The sequence below is a fragment of the Microcebus murinus genome, chromosome 10 (genome assembly GCF_040939455.1).
Source record: "Microcebus murinus isolate Inina chromosome 10, M.murinus_Inina_mat1.0, whole genome shotgun sequence".
Classification (NCBI taxonomy): domain Eukaryota; kingdom Metazoa; phylum Chordata; class Mammalia; order Primates; family Cheirogaleidae; genus Microcebus; species Microcebus murinus.
In genome coordinates, this window is record NC_134113.1 from 383278 (window position 1) to 398865 (window position 15588).

The 15588-nt window shown below is 41.0% G+C and overlaps 1 protein-coding gene across 8 annotated transcripts in view; it reads right to left on the reverse strand.

Moving 5' to 3' along the window:
- The window catches only part of PPP6R2 (protein phosphatase 6 regulatory subunit 2), an 83640-nt gene that overhangs the window by 47566 nt on the left and 20486 nt on the right, over window positions 1–15588 (reverse strand). For 4 of the 8 annotated variants that reach the window (XM_012789537.3, XM_012789540.3, XM_076006885.1 and 1 more), the window contains exon 2: window positions 11823–11949. The exons of 1 other annotated variant lie outside the window; for it this stretch is intronic. The gene's annotated coding sequence lies outside the window, so the exon portion shown is untranslated. Of the gene's footprint in view, window positions 1–10501; window positions 10635–11822; window positions 12053–15588 lie in introns of those variants that run through there. 3 more of the 8 variants (XM_012789539.3, XM_012789536.3, XM_076006883.1) reach the window with 2 other exon arrangements.

A 15588-nucleotide genomic window follows, 5' to 3' on the forward strand; every position in this document is an offset into this window, starting at 1 on the left:
GCAGGTGGAAGGAGCAGCCTCACACACTCTGGACAGCAGAGACAGGGTCACTGCTTTGGGGTAACCATGACAGCACTTACTGAATTCACCAGTGCCCACCCCTGGCCCAGCAATCCCACTCTTGCCTACTGGAGGATCACGCAGGAAGATGAGGTGGAAAGAAAGAGTGCACAGCTAGAGACAGTGGGGCTGAATGAAATAGAATCAAGTCCATAACACAATACATCTATATAATTTAGAATACATATGCCAATAATGTGCACTTATAGGAATACACACATAAGACACACAGGAAACACATCACACTGATCGCCTATAGCGAGAGGACTGGACATTGAAGGAAACACCAGGGCAAGCCAGGGGCCCTGCCAGACCACTGAGGAGCGAGGTGTCCTGGAGGCACAGACACAGTTAACTCTGCCCACACTCAGAGGTTCCAAAAGACATAGGAGGGAATAAGGATAAGCACGTAGGACTTAAATACACCAAGTCTGTCGAGTGTCTATGTAGCTACAAGGGTAATTTCTTCAGAAGTACAGTTCACCGGTGTGCTTTTCTCCCGCCACAGCTGTTCAGCAACCCTCCAGGCAACCAGGAACCCAGGTCCAAGTCCTAATTCCCACCTCAACACTGTGCCCAAGTGGCTGGGTTTTTTTGTTTGTTTTTTGCTTTTTTTTATGCTTTCATTTTAACTTATTTTGGGAAGTTTCACACAAGCCTAACAGTAGAGAGAGCAGTGCAACAAGCCCCCGAGTGCCCACTCAGGCTCCACAGTGACCACCTCATGGCCCATCCTGTCTTGCCTAGACAATCGCCCCCCACCCATCCCAGTTATTAACCCATTCCATTGCCCAGGCTTCTTCTGTAATGCTGTCCAGCGTCATCAGCCGCTGTCCTAAGTCTGTCCTAAGGCTTACTGGGTCCCTTTCACGTAAGTGGTCTTTTTACCTCACGTGCAGCACAGGCAGCATTGCGCAGAGGCATCTACCCTTTCCACCCGCTGACAACAGGGGCGGTTGAACTGCTCTGCGGGACACCAGCACCTCAAACATAGACCCCAGGGGCCCCACCTGCCAGCCCATGGACCACAAGTTCCCTCATGGTAGGGTTAGGTCACACATTTTATGAATTCAATCAAAGATTCTAGAGGACTTAAATTTGGAACAAATTTAAGAACTAGATTCTAGAGGACTTAAATTTGGAACAAATCCTATACAGCAAAACCAAAATTAAACCCAAATAACTATCACCATATTACGCACTTATTAACTTTTGAAATTTAAAACAATAAACTGAGTTAACATCTAAACTAAGTTAACATCAGCTTATTTAAACAGAAAGTTTAGCAAGGATATCCACGCTGTAAACAAGACATACAAGGGCTTCTGAGAGAACCCATGACATTTTTACAGTCAGTGTTCCAATAGATCACTAACTTTCTACTCCCTAAATCAAGCCCTAAGGGACCTGTTTGTAAAAGTTAGCTGAGCTCAGTGGTTTTAAGACTGGATATTGGGCTGGGCACGGTGGCTCACACCTGTAATCCCAGCACTCTGGGAGGCTGAGGCGGGACAATCACTTGAGCTCAGGAATTTGAGACCAGCCCGTGTAAGAGTGAGATCCCATCTCTACTAAAAATAGAAAAATTAGCTGGGCATGGTGGCACATGCTTGTAGTCCCCGCTACTTGGGAGGCTGAGGCAAGAGGATGGCTTGAGGCCAGGAGTTGGAGGTTGCTGTGAGCTATGATGACATCACTGCACTCTAGCTGAGGTGACAGAATGAGACTGTCTCAACAACAACAAGAAGACTGGATTTTGCAAGCCAGTAAACTTTTTTGTCTTTTAATCTAGAAAATTTACAGAAGGTTACCAACTTTTTAACTCTGCCAAGTAAGGAGGTGGGAGGGAGAGAAAGAGAAAGAAAACGAGACACAAAGAAGGAAAGGAAAAGAAAGAAAAGGTAAACTACATCGACAATTACCTTACTTTCAGAAAACAATGACTTTTTTTGGGGAGACAGTCTCTTGCCCTGTCACCCAGGCTAGAGTGCAGTGGCATTAGCAGTACTATCATCACAGCTTACTGCAACCTCCAACTCCGGGCCTCAAGTGACCCTCCTGCCTCAGCCTCCCCCCCACCCTGAAGTGCTAGGATTATAGGGTTGAGCCACCGTGCCCAGCCCCCAAAACAATGACTTTTTAATATCAAAAAAAGGCAGACCATAATCTTAGGACTGAGGAAAATGTTCTACTTTGAAAAAAATGTCATTTTAAGAAAAACTCACCTCATTACACTTACTTTGCTCATCTTACCAGTATTAAATTCCAGTATTTGAGAACCTCTACCTACATTAGCACTGATGATTGAAATAAAACTGGTTAATTTAGGTTGGCCACTGCCTCATTAGTTTATATCAGTTCACTTTGCTATACCATTAAATCAAAAATCTATGTATAACAAGAGTATTTCCATGTTTCTGTCAGCTATCCACAAATTCTAAGAAATACTCAAAAATGGTCATATCAGCGGCTCCTTTAAGAGTTCACTGCGCTGGCACTGGTTTAGTTGCAGCTAATTTCACCATCAAAGGAACTGGTGTAAACTGATTCCAGAACATTTATGCACACAGCACAGCATTCTTCTCTTCAAACACTTCTCACATCCAAGCAGCTACACTACACCCTCCACAGAGAGGCCGGCAGCTCCTCAGTTGGCCCTCAGCTACAGGGAAGGCCTTGATTTCCCTTCCTTAGAAGACCCACAACTGGCTCATGACCTGGTTGTTTATCTGAGATATCTCTGATTATACCTGCAGTTCTAACAGGGCAGAAGGATTCCTTTCACCGCCACAACCATCCTCAATGAGCCATCTGGGGTGCCAAGCACGAGATCACCAGCGTCTTCACTCTTATCCAACAGCCAAATGAATGGAACCTGAAGTTCTGCTTCTTTATTTACTTTTTCAGGTTGGAAAAACCATTAGACAGAAGGCAGATTTCAAGCAGAAATGTTGCCCATATGATCATAGGGTTCCATGAAAGAGCCCTTCAAAAAAGAACATTCTGTGGTAGAGACTGTTGCTAAGACAAAATTAGAATCTGAAATGCCCTAGTACCTCTTTGGCCACTCATCGTTCTTTTTTTTTAAAGATTTATGCTTGAGCCCAGGAGCTTGAGGCTACAGTGATGACACCACTGCACTCTAACCCAAGCAACAGAGTAAGATCTTATCTCAAAAAAAAAAAATTATAATCCAAGTCTTGGCTCTGCTGTGTGACCCTGAGGCCAGTTTCATGAGCTCTCATGCTCCAGTTTCCTCATCTGTAAAATGGGGACAATAAGCACCCCCATCTCACAGAATTGAGATGAGAATTAACCGAGTTACTCCATGAAAAGGGCTTAGAGCAGTTCCCAGCACATTTCACTCTCAAAGACCCTAAGCGTAAAGAAGAGAAGGAAACAGAGATAAGTTCATTGTGCCCATGGAGGACAGCCCAGTGGTGGCCAGAGTGCTGACCTGAGTGCCTCTCTTCCCAGTCCCACCACCAGGGCATCACACTGGTAGTGCAAGTTGGACATGGCGGAGTGTTAACACCATGGAAATCACTAAATGCTGCAAACCAGGAGGGCTTTTCCTCTCCCACAGAGCCAGTTGTTAAACATTTACCAACATACCACTAGACAAGCTGAATGCTTGAATCCCATTGGACTGGAAAAAAATGGCAATGAATATTTGTACAATAAGTCAAAGAATAACTGAGACCATGTCTATTATTGAGCATAATTTTTTACCACTGGGAAAAGAAGACAAGAAAAAAAGTCCAACTTTAAAAAGGGGATGGAGTGGGGCAAATAGGTAAATAAAAATCCAAAATGAGAAGTGAAAACAGCAAATAACCACAAGCATAAAGGCAAATTAAAATAACTATAGAAGAATAATATACACAAGTCTATGTGAAGGCATTCAAAGACAGCCTGAGCTGTCTGAGATTGCTAAAAATACACGCCAGCCCTGTGCAGACTGTGAGTCCAGCCGCTCCAGAGGTCCCAAAGAACTGTGGCTTGAATGAGGTAGTGTACAGCCTGCTCCACAGGCTGCAAGGCTCTGAAGGAACATTAGCATATGTGCTGGTTTCCAGAACAGACTAAGAGCTCCTTCAGGACAGGGGCTGTGACAGCCCTTCATATCCCTAGGGCATAACTCCAGGCTGGACATACAGCTGGCATCCTCTATAGGTTTAGCGAATCAATGAATCATTAAGTTCTCAAAGGCTGCCTCTCCCCCAAATGGTAATGGGAGTGCAGTGGAAGAGCAGGGCAGACAGGAACATAGGGTGGGATCACATACAGCTCCCCTACCGACATACTCTAAGCAGGTGTGGGAGAATTCCACTGCCCTCAATTTCCATTCTCCCTCTATCCAACAGTAACAGTTTTATTAATAGTTCAGTACAGAGCCACCCTCCTCAAGCCTAACTTTTCCAGCCTTCCTTGCAGCCAGCTATAGTCACGTGACTAAACTCTGGCCAATGGGATGGGAGTGGAAGTAACACTGGAACCTCAAGTCTTCCTGGTTTGAGGTTTCTTGGTTCTTCTGACCCTTCCACCTACTGGAAGACCAAGAACCAGAGCAACCTCCCAGGTCCATGAGTAGAAGCCACAGGTTGAAGAAGGCCACCTACCAGCCTAGATGTTAAGTGGGAGAAAGGTATTCCACCTCATTCAAGCCACTGTTCTTCGGGACCTCTCTGTTGCAGCAGCTTAGTCTGTACCTTAATATAATTTGAGCAAGCTTCTTAATCTCCCCGGGTGCTATGGTTTAAATATTTATCCCTCCAATACTCATGTTGAAACTTAATCCTGATGTGCAGTATTGAGAGGTGGGGCCATTAAGAGGTGACTGGGTCATGAGGGCTCTGCCCTCGTGAACAGATTAATCTACTCATGGATTAATGGATTAATGGGTTATCATAAGAGTGAGGACTGGTGGCTTCACAAGAGCAAGAAACCTGAGCCAGCACGTCAGCAGGCTCAGCCCCTCACCACAGATGCCCTGCACCACCTTGGGACTCTGCAGCGTCCCCCACCAGCAAGAAGGCCTTCACCAGATGGGGCCCCTTTTGGACTTCTTAGCCTCTGTAACTCAAAGAAATAAATTCCTTTTCTTTATAAATTTCCTAGTTTCAGATATTCTGTCATAAGCAACAGAAAATAGACTAACACACTGAGCTTCAGCTTTTTCACCTATAAAATAACACTCTCTTCAAAAGGTTATAGGAGTTACATAATGCACCTGTCATACAATAAGTGCTCAACATATAGACCCTGAATTTACTGAATGAAGGGAAGAAGGGATGTGCTGTCACTGACACGTATCATAAGCTCGAGTGTTCATTTCTTCTCCTTTTAAAATTAGTTTTAATACTCACACTCATTTCCCAGTGGCAGAAAAACATAGCATGAGAGGACACGGCTGTGCCTTCCTGGCTTTCTTTCCATCCAGAAGAGGAAAGCCCCAAGAACCCACTGGAGCAAGAAGAGAGGGCAAAAGACAGGCCTGGGGCCTGGTGTAATGCTACCTCATGCTCCTTCCTGACCACCACACCAAGGAATCAATCTTTATCTATTATTGTAAGATGCTACTCTCTGGTCTAGAGTTGTATATTTGGAAAAATTGAGCAACTCAAAAAATAAAAATAATAAACTAAACCAAAATTAGTTAATCCTTTCCCAAAACAGCAGAATCAGACTTCCAAAGAGACTCATGATGAAAGCACCTGGTTTAATAATGAGACCAGAACTACAGGCAAAAACCAAGAAACCTGGGCAAACCAGAACTGATGAGCACCCCACCAATACCAAAAATGCCAGCATACCAGCTTTCAAAACAATGTCTTCATGATGTCCTTGAAACATGGAATGAATCAGAATTCTTAAACAGGGTCTTCAGTGTTCATGGATTTTTTCACTTTCTTATAATTTTAAAATCAGCTTGTCAGTTCCACTCTTCCCTCCACCCCACCCCAAAACCTTTTGGAGTTTTGACTGGGATCACATTGGAATTCTAGATCAGTTTGAGGAAAAGTGGCATATTTACAACACTGAGTTTTCCAACCCAAAACCAAGGTATATATGTCAATGTATTCAAACCTTCTTTAACTTCTCTCAAAATTGTTCTCTACAGAAGTTTTGTACATCTTTATTCCCTTTTTTTTTTTTTTTTTTTTTTTGAGACAGTGTCTCGCTTTGTTGCCCAGGCTAGAGTGAGTGCCGTGGCGTCAGCCTAGCTCGCAGCAACCTCAAACTCCTGGGCTCAAGCAATCATACTGCCTCAGCCTCCGGAGTAGCTGGGACTACAGGCATGCGCCATCATGCTTGGCTAATTTTTTCTATATATATTAGTTGGCCAATTAATTTATTTCTATTTATAGTAGAGATGGGGTCTCGCTCTTGCTCAGGCTGGTTTCAAACTCCTGACCTCAAGCAATCCGCCCATCTTGGCCTCCCAGAGTGCTAGGATTACAGGCGTGAAGCCACTACACCCAGCCTTATTCCCTCTCCCCCCCCTTTTTTTTTTTAGAGACAGGATGTCATTTTGTCACCCAGGCTAGAGTGCAGAAGCACAATCATAGCTCACTGCAACCTCCAACAACTGGGCTAAAGCAATCCTCTCACCTAGGCCTCCCAAAGTGCTGAGGATTACAGGGATGAGACATTGCATTCAGCCTTTTCCCTCTTTTTCTGATTTACTGGGCTGGCTAAAACCTCCTTTACAATCCTCAACAGAAGTGGTAAAAGCAAGCACTCTATCTTCTTTCTACTTTCAAAGGGAAAGTTTTCAATGAAGCGTTATTAAGTTGGTTGTTGCCCCCCAAAATTTTTTGCAACTTTTCTTTATAAGAATAAAGGACATCAAGCTGGGCATGGTGGCTCCATGCCAGTAATCCCAGAACTTTGGCAGGTCAAGATGGGAAGATCACTTGAGGCCACGGAGTTCAAGACTAGCCTGGATAACACAGTGAGACACCCATCTCTACATACACACATACAGTTCCACTACTTTCTCTTCCACTACTTCTCTTACTTTGTAAGTTGTATACTGTTTCTATTCTTATAGTGGTTCCTTAGAATTTGTAAATGGTACACTTATTGAAATCTGCAGTCAATCCTAATCTCAGCTATCACAAAGACTGGAATGCTTTAACTTCCTTTACTCACCTTGCTGATTTATACACTATTGTTTCATGTATTATGTAATTCTACCTTGTTTTTACTCCATAAACACTATGTTACTAAACAATTAATGTCCATTTATATTTGCTATATATAAACTATAAGATATATGTTACATTTTCCTTCTTTCTTGAATTTCAGTTCTTCTGCTTGAGAACACTGTTTTCTCCCTAAAGCCTAAGATAAAGTTAGAAATTAGTAGTTGTTTACTTTCAGCACAATGAAGACATTACTGCACTGACTTCTTGCTTCTGTTGCTGCACTTAAGAAATCAGCCATCAACCTCTTGCTCAGATGAAATTAATCTGTCTTATTCTTCAGGTTTATTTTGAGATCCCTCTGTCTTTGTGACTTGGCAGTTTTATTCTTTTTTGACTAGTGATAAATTTACTTTCTATTTATCTTGCTTACCATTCATTTGTCTTCTTAAGTCTACAAATTTCTCTCATCAAGTCAGGAAAATTGTAGTCTTTATCTTTTCTAATAATAAATCTGCCCATTCTCTCTTTTCTCCTTATAGAATACCAATTAGATGTACATTAGACATTCTCCCTTCATGCTCTAAGCCACTTAACCTCTATTCTGTATTTCTTACTTTTTCTCTGTTTCATTCTGGGTAATTTCTTCTGATCTGTTTTCTGATTAACTGATTTTCTCTTCAATGTATATATTTTGTTATTAAACCCATACACTGAATTCTTTTTTTTTTTTTTTTTTGAGACAGAGTCTCACTTCTGTTGTCTGGGCTAGGGTGCTGTGGCGTCAGCATAGCTCACAACAATCTCAAACTCCTGGACTCAAGCGATCCTCCTGCCTCAGCCTCCCCAGTAGCTGGGACTACAGGCATGCACCACCATGCCCGACTAATTTTTTTTATATATATTTAGTTAGCAATTAATTTCTATTTTTATAGTAGAGACAGGGTCTCCCTCTTGCTCAGGTTGGTTTGAAACTCCTGACCTTGAATGATCCACCCGCCTTGGCCTCCCAGAGTGCTAGGATTACAGGTGTAAGCCACTGCGCCTGGCCCACACACTGAATTCTTAACACTGGATATTATGTTCTTTATTTCTAGAAATTCTATTTGATTCTTTTTCAAATATTCTAAATTACCTTTTATAGTTTCCTACAGATTTTTTATTTTGTTAAATATTTATTTTATTTATTTAATAGTAAGAAGCACTACTGTTTGAGGAAGACATCTTCTAAGAGCAACTTGTTTGCATTTAGGATTCACTAACTCTCCTTCCTCCAGATAACCTGCTGGCCCCACCTGCAGCTCATGTCAGCTGACTTGAGTTTCCTTGGTTTCTACCCTGTGGGTCCACCTACCCAGCCGTCTGGGCAGTCAGTGTGCTTGGGGTCCCAGCCACTGGGAAGGCTGAGAAAGGGTGGCTTGACCCCAGGAGCCCACCATGGATGAAAGTGAGACCCTATCCTAAAATATTTTTTTTTCTTTTTTTTTGAGACAGAGTCTCACTCTGTTGCCCAGGCTAGAGTGAGTGCCGTGGCGTCAGCCTAGCTCACAGTAACCACAAACTCCTAGGCTCAAGCAATCCTGCTGCCTCAGCCTTCTGAGTAGCTAGGACTACAGGCATGCGCCACCATGCCCGGCTAATTTTTTCTATATATATATTAGTCGGCCAATTAATTTATTTCTATTTATAGTAGAGACAGGGTCTTGCTCTTGCTCAGGCTGGTCTTGAACTCCTGAGCTCAAACTATCTGCCCACTTCAGCCTCCCAGAGTGCTAGGATTTCAGGCGTGAGCCACCGCGCCCGGCCAAATATTTTTTAAAATAAAAAATATTGTGCAAGGGAAAGAAAAAAAAAAAAGCACATTTGTTTTACAGTCTGTTTCTGATAATTCCAATATCTGAAGTCTTTGAGGTTCCCTTTCCATTTCCTTTTCCTCTCCTAGACTGCTAATGTCTTTAAATAATATGTGTAGAAGGCCAGGCACAGTGGCTCACACCTGTAATCCTAGCACTCTGGGAGGCCGAGGCGGGCGGATTGCTCGAGGTCAGGAGTTCGAAACCAGTCTGAGCAAGAGTGAGACCCCTGTCTCTACTATAAATAGAAAGAAATTAATTGGCCAACTAATATATATAGAAAAAATTAGCCAGGCATGGTGGCGCATGCCAGTAGCTGGTAGTAGTCCCAGCTACTCGGAGGCTGAGGCAGAAGGATTGCTTGAGCCCAGGAGACTGAGGTTGCTATGAGCTAGGCTGATGCCACGCACTCACTCTAGCCTCGGCAACAAAGTGAGACTCTGTCTCAAAAAAAAAAAAAAAAAAATGTGTAGAGATGTTTTGTATCTTATGATGGAGGTAACTTCCTCCAAAGTGGTTTTATGTTTGCTCCTGTCAGATGCCTGAAAGCCCTACCAAGCCAGAAACACCTTAAATTAAATTCATGCTTGATTTCCCTAAGTACCAGGCAATGTAAACCTGGGCTAAAATCCTCACAAAGGCCAATCTATGGCCAGAGTTCTGAGACACAGGTTTTTTTCCCCCTTTTCTTTTTTTTCCTGCTACATTTAGTAAAAAGACAATCACAAGGGGGCAGTGAATAAAGTGAGGCAAGTGGTTTGTCCTTACCTTGAGGAGTTTCATTTAATGTGGGGAGGGTCTTTTGGGCTCCCCAACTGGACAGGGCTGCTGATCTTAGCTAATGTTGTTTTCACCCTAGAGTCCTTTAAAATCAAAGCCCCTCTTTGTCCACTTCAGCAAATGCCCTCAAGGCAAATGCAGATTCCATTCAAAGATGTTCAAATTACTTTTCTCAGTTCTTACTTTCAGTTGAATTTTCATCTAGAACTTCCTTGCCATATTGTCAGTTCTTTGATTTCTTTTTAATCCAACCATTTTAGTTGTTTTCTATGGGGTGGGGGAGAAGGTAATCCAAATAACCCAGGCTAACATTCTCAAAAATATAAAATCTTGCCGTTTTTCTTGCAAAATTTATCTGATACACAATTATACTGCAATTTATATTCTCTCATCGCTTTAAGGAATTATTCTGCTTTCTACCAGCTTCTGTTCATGCTGATGAGATATCTGCTGTCAACCTAGTTGATGTTCCATTTTAGGTAATTTTTTAATTCTTTCTTAATATCCTCTTTTCCTTTTTGGTGCTATACAATTTCAATGTTTGGGTGTATGTGTGTTTAATATTGCTTTGGATATATCGTGCTTCTTAAATCTATGGATTTATGTCTTATTAGTTTCTGAAAAGTTCAAAGCTTAATATTTTAAATAATAACTCACCTCCATTTTCCCTATTTTTTCATTCTAGAGTTCCAACTATATATTTACTTCCATCTCCAGTGTTGTACTTTGAATAATTTCTTCAGATATAATATGTTTCAGTTTATTAATTCCATCTTCATCTGTGTTTAATCTGTTTAATACACATATTGAGTTTTTACTTTCAACTTTTTTTTATTTCTAAAAGTTCTATTTGGATCAATATCTAGAGCCCTAGGGCATCTAATTATGCTAACTCTTCCTCATAATGCCGTGTGTGTGTGTGTGTGTGTGTGTGTGTGTGTGTGTATGTGTGTGTATACGTGTATTTTGATTATAAGCTCAAGTTTGTTTAAATTTAATCTATAGAAATCTTGAAGACCTACATTGACCATGCTTTCTTGCTTTTTGTTGTTGTTGTTGTTGTTGAGACAGAGCCTCACTCTGTTGCCTGGGATGGAGTACTGTGGCATTAGCCTAGCTCAGACTCCTGGGCTCACGCAATGCTACTGCCTCAGCCTCCTGAGTAGCTGGGACTACAGGCATGCACCACCATGCCCGGCTAATTTTTTTCTATATATATTTTCAGTTATCCAGCTAATTTATTTCTATTTTTTTTAGTAGAGAGGGGGTCTCCCTCTTACTCAGGCTGGTTTCAAACTCCCGAGCTCAAATGATCCATTTGCCTCGGCCTCCCAGAGTGCTAGGATTACAGGCGTAAGCCACCACACATGGCCTGAACATGCTTTCCTTAGAAGATCTATGTTTTCTTCAGCAAGAAGCAAAGGAGAGCTATCATAATGCTCACTGGTCCTTTTACTTTTTTCTTTTGCCTTTTGCAGAGTTATCATAATTTTTAATGCACCAAAGTGTTCACAAGAAATTATATTTATTGTAATTTATCCAGCATCTAATTGGATTGTAATGCAAGTGCCTTTTAAGAGAATCTAATACTGCTGGAAGCAGAAGTCTCTCCCTCCCTTTTTCAATTTCTACATGAGTGTGTGCTCTGAATGGCAACCATGACAGTGTATATGCCCTATCTTACATGTTCCCTACAAGTAAGATGGAACATACACTTCACTACATATGGATGACTGTCCTCATTTTATATAGATTACACGTTTGGCTTGGAGAGACCAAGTAACCTACCACAGACATACAGATTATCTCAAAACCAGACACAGGAGGATCAAAAAACAACCAAGAGACAGTAGATCATAAGCACACCTTCAAAACTAAATTTTTTGATGTCATGCATCTTTGAAGTTTCATCAATACAGTATTTTTGTGTAAATTACACAATAAAGCTGAATCAAATTGAAAAGGAAACTTATCTTACCGTCTGTGGAAATTTCTTGTTTAAATCTTGTATTTAGGCAAAACAGAAAAACATTTGTAGTTTTTTCTTGGAGTATATGCAACTTCAAGAAAATTTTTTTCATTCAGTAAATTTATAATCTCTTTACCTGAAAAATAAGAGGAAAAGGCTTATTTTAAGTTCTTCCTTTGTAAAGTTAACAAAATGGCAGGCAAAAAAAAAAAAAAAAGGAAACCAAAAGCAGTACCTTTACTTAGTATTCGAACTATCAGAATATTTCATGATTAACAAACTACAAACTCCCTTGTATTTGCTTGTTCCAAAGAGATTTACCAACGACATAAACCCAGTCTATGTCTAGTTAACTGGCTCAGTGGTTAGAATATCTCACTAAATAATCCAAGGAAGTGCAAAGGATTTCTACACTAGTTTCCAATTTTATAACTATAAACTATCACCATCAAGAAACACATATCTCCAGTCACAAGACAATTAGATAGCTCACTGATAATCCATCACAATTTCTAGAAGAAAAGCACTCAAAGTTGTGGTCTCTAAATACCATTTCCAAATGAAGCAACCCGCATTCCTTGGCAAAGTAACATACAAAACATGTATAAGTGGAGCTTGGGACTGTTCATTTTGTATTTACATGACAGACATGACTTTATCTTTTGAAAATTATACTTTAGCAGCAGAGAGGGACAATTATTCTAGAATATGAGACTTAAGAGCATCAAATGTAATATGTACATCTTATTTGGGTCCAATCAGAGTAGATCAACTAGAAAAAGACATTTTTGAAGCTATTGGGAAAATCTGAATATGAACTGCTAGTTAGATGATAGTAACGAATTATTGTGCATTTTCTTAGCTATAATAACAACATAGTACTTATATTTTCAAAAATAAAAACTGCCCTTTTCTGTTAGAGAAATGAGCTATTCATAGGTGAAATGACATTATTTCTGGGATTTGATTTTAAAATACTCCACCAGAGAACAAGAACTAAAAAAATTTAAGAGGGAGAAGGACAGATAAAAAAAAGATTGGCAAAGTGTTGATCACTGTTTTCTGTGTTATATAAAAAGCAAATGTAGTATTCCATTACCATGTAGCTTAGGGATTTATTTTTTAAAATAAATCAACCATGTATTTTTTTAAAAATCAACCATGTTAGCTGGGACTAGACTCCACAGAATCTACCAATGGAAAAGTAACATTTAAAAATGCTTTTGGTAGGCCAGGCATGGTGGCTCACGCCTGTAATCCTAGCACTCTGGGAGGCGGAGGTTGGTAGATCGCTCAAGGTCAGGAGTTTGAAACCAGCCTGAGCAAGAGCGAGACCTCGTCTCTACTAAAATAGAAAAAAATTAATTGGCCAACTAAAAATATATAGAAAAAATTAGCTAGGCATGGTAGTGCATGCCTGTAGTCCCAGCTACTTGGGAGGCTGAGGCAGCAGGATTGCTTGAGCCCGGAAGTATGAGGTTGCTGTGAGCTAGGCTGACGCCACGGCACTCACTCTAGCCTGGGCAAAAAAGCGAGACTCTGTCTCAAAAAAAAAAAAAAAAAAAAAGAGCTGGTATTTTCTAAATGCTTCTATTTATCACAGAAGCATTAAGGTAACCTACCTAGTGCCAAGTACCATTCTTGTAAATTATTCTTTTATATAACTGACCTTTGCTTATTTAATAAAAACAAACAGATGCATATAAATAATTTTTGACAGGTTATAATTGTTGGGCTAAAAATAGCGTTGGAATATGAGACTTGTTTGCATTTCCATAATGAGGAGAAAAATCAAACAAAACCAACCCAGAATGACACAGAAAAACAGAGCTGGGGGTACAGAGAGGGTAGGGGCTGGAGTTCATAAGCAGAATACCAGAGAGGGCAGAGTGGCACAGAGGGCAGAGCAACACAGAGGGCAGAGCGGGACAGAGGGCGTTCAAGATCTGCAGAGGATACTGACTCTCCAGTCTGCAGCTGAGCACTGATTAGCGCGTGTGTGAGGAAAGCACATGAGCCAGGAAAACATCACTCAAAAAGGTTAGTAGGAACACAGGGCGAAGGTAGATCCTCTTCCTGCCAGTCAGAGTGGAAAACCTCATCATCCACGGGGCACTGGACATAGTACTGGACATAGTACTGGACAAAGAGAAAACTCTTCCTCAGTGGTGGGCAAAATTAGCCCTACATTAACCACTATGGTTTCACCTAACAAAGCTTAAATGCAGCACCTACCAGAATCAAAATGTTTCCAAGTAATTTACCTTATCCCAGAACAAAAGTCAAGAATATTTATAGGGGCCAGGCATGGTGACACACGTCTATAATCCTAGCACTCTGGGAGGCTGAGGCAGGTGGATTGCTCAAGGTCAGGAGTTCGAAACCAGCCTGAGCAAGAGCGAGACCTCGTCTCTACTATAAATAAGAAAGAAATTAGTTGGCCAACTAATATACATAGAAAAAATTAGCCGGGCATGGTGGTGCATGCCTGTAGTCTCAGCTACTCGGGAGGCTGAGGCAGAAGGATTGCTTGAGCCCAATAGTTTGAGATTGCTGTGAGCTAGGCTGACTCCACAGCACTCTAGCCCAGGAAACAGAGTGAGACTCTGTCTCAAAAAAAAAAAAAAAAAAAAAGAATATTTATAGGAATACAAAAATACTCAGCATCCAACAAGATAAAATTCACAATGTCTAGGCATCCAATCAAAAAGTACCCAGCATGCAAGGGAACATGAAAACACAAACCATAATGAGGAGGAAAATCAAACAAAACCACCACAGAAATAACACAGATGAATTAACATACAAGGACAAATAGTTGCTATAAATGCATCCCATATCTTCAAAAGCCCAGAGGAAAGATTAGACATGTTAAGTAGAGACATGGAAGATAGACAAAGACTCAAAGATAATCATAAAAATACTCTTAATCCAAAAGGATGCAAAAAAAAGAGGAAAGGGGAACAAAGAATACACCATACTTCTGTGAGCCTCTACATGGAACAGTGTTTGATTTCAATGTAGTAAAATTATCACTTTTTTCCTGTAGAGTTTGTCTTATTTTTTTTTTTTTTTTTTTTGAGACAGAGTCTCACTTTGTTGCCCAGGCTAGAGTGAGTGCCATGGCGTCAGCCTAGCTCACAGCAACCTCAAACTCCTGGGCTCAAGCAATCCTTCTATCTCAGCCTCCCGAGTAGCTGGGACTACAGGCATATGCCACCCTGCCCGGCTAATTTTTTATATATATATATATATATATATATATATATATATATATATATATATATATTAGTTGGCCAATTAATTTCTTTCTATTTATAGTAGAGATGGGGTCTCGCTCTTGCTCAGGCTGGTTTTGAACTCCTGTAGTTTGTCTTATTTTTACAAAATCCTTCCCATTATCTTAAGTGGGACCACCACACAATGTATCTTTGGCACTCTTTCCTCATCCTCACCCCTGATTCACTAAATACACCAAAACTCATTACTACCTAAATATGTTAAATGTGAACTAAAATAAAATCTTAAGCACCCCCAGCTGACTGAATGGACCCCCTCTTGGCCAAGGAGACCCCAGAAGTACCCTAAAGCTGAGCTGCTGGCCCTGAGAAGGGAGGTCAGACAGCTTCATCATGCCCCCATCCCATCTTGGAGATGTTCTCATAACTCAGCACCAGGCCCAAGGCTTTGCAAGATGAAGTTTAAATCACACCTACAGGTCCTCAATTTACTTAACAGATCTTGTGAGTCTATGTCCGGTGGCTTGTCTCTGAAT